This window comes from Ovis canadensis, chromosome 12 (assembly GCF_042477335.2).
Source record: "Ovis canadensis isolate MfBH-ARS-UI-01 breed Bighorn chromosome 12, ARS-UI_OviCan_v2, whole genome shotgun sequence".
NCBI lineage: Eukaryota > Metazoa > Chordata > Mammalia > Artiodactyla > Bovidae > Ovis > Ovis canadensis.
The window spans coordinates 26,910,780-26,912,461 of record NC_091256.1 but is presented as its reverse complement, the minus strand read 5'-3'; positions in this window follow the sequence as shown (position 1 = coordinate 26,912,461).

The following is a 1,682-nucleotide window of genomic DNA, read 5'->3' as shown; positions in this document are numbered from 1 at the left end:
ACTGTTTCTTTAGCACACTTAAACAGGCAATATAACATATATTATACATAAATTTTAATAAATATGAAGTCTTTTTCTTATGAATTACATAGTTTATAATATTCATGGGAAACACAAATTAGTATACTTACTGATTCAAAACAAATTAGTAGGTATTAAAAAAAGCTTCTGTTAAATACTTCCCATGTAGGCTAAATTAGTAATTCCTTTTGACTTTTCCTCTGCAATATATACAAAATTTAAACATTTCTAACCATATTTGGACTAAAATAATGCAATAGTTATTATTATTATTATTATTATTTTTTACTGATCTATCTGCTACACACTTTAATTCCTCAAAGTCAGTTCTAACCTAATCTTGAATCTTTCTTCTTAAAACATAAATCATATTATATCCAACATGGTTTGAAATCCTCCACTGGTTTTCCATACCCTTAGAATAAAGTCCAGCTGCCCTAAAAGAGCATAAAAGACCTCTTCTGGTCTCTGCCCCCATATCTGATCTTATTTCCACCCTTCTCTTCTTTCCTTACTCTGTCTCCAGAAGCACAGTGTTTCTTTCAACTCCTTGCATAGGCTAAAGTCACACTTGCTGTTTCTTCTTTCTGTTCTCCCAGACTTCTCACTTTATTTTGGATTTTGTTTAAGTGTTACTCTTTCAGAGAAGGCTTTCTGGCCCACTCTATCAAGATTAGTGTCCCTACATTTAACACCACACAGTATTTCTCTCTAGAACCATTATCACCATCTGCATTTATATTATAAGATGTTTCCACCTCTGGTGCGTTTACATAATGAAAAATAAGCTTCAGGAAGCCACACGTTCATGCATCTAAGTCAATTCAGTCATGTCCAACTCTGCTAAAAAATATTTACTGTTCATAAAGAAGGATTCATAAAGAAGAGAAATATGTTTATTGAATGCTTGTTAGATGAATTAATGTGTGTAATACAGTCTGCTAACAATTTATATTTTCAGAAGAATTAAGAAAAAATTATATTGAACAAATGACAAAGGTCTGCATAGTCAAAGCCATCCATGGCTTTACCAATAGTCATGTATAAATGTGAGAGTTGGACAATAAAGAAGGCTGAATGCTGAAGAGTTGAAGCTTTCAAACTATGAAAGTGAAATTAGTCACTAGGTCATGTCCAACTCTTTGTGACCCCATGGACTATAGCCCACCAGGCTTCTCTGTCCAGGGAATTCTCTAGGCAAGAATATTGGAGTGGGCTGCCATTTCCTTCTCAAGAGGATCTTTCTGGCCCAGGGATCAAACCCAGGTCTCCTGCATTGCAGGCAGACTCTTTACCAACTGAACCACCAAAGAAGCCTTTTTAAATTATGGTGCTGGAGAAAACTCTTGAGAATCCCTTGGACAGCAAGGAGATCAAAGCAGTCAATTCTAAAAGAAATCAACGCTAAATATTCATTAGATGGACTGATGCTGAAGCTGAAGCTCCAATACTTTGGCCACCTGATGTGAAGAGCTGACTCATTGGAAAAGACCCAGATGCTAGTAAAGATTGAGGGCAAGAGAAGAAGGTGACAGAGGATGAGATGGTTGGATGGCATCACTGACTCAATGGACATGAGTTCTGAGCAAACTCTGGGAGATAGTGAAGGACAGGGAAGCCTAGCATGCTGCAATTCATGGGGTCACAAAGAGTGCGACATG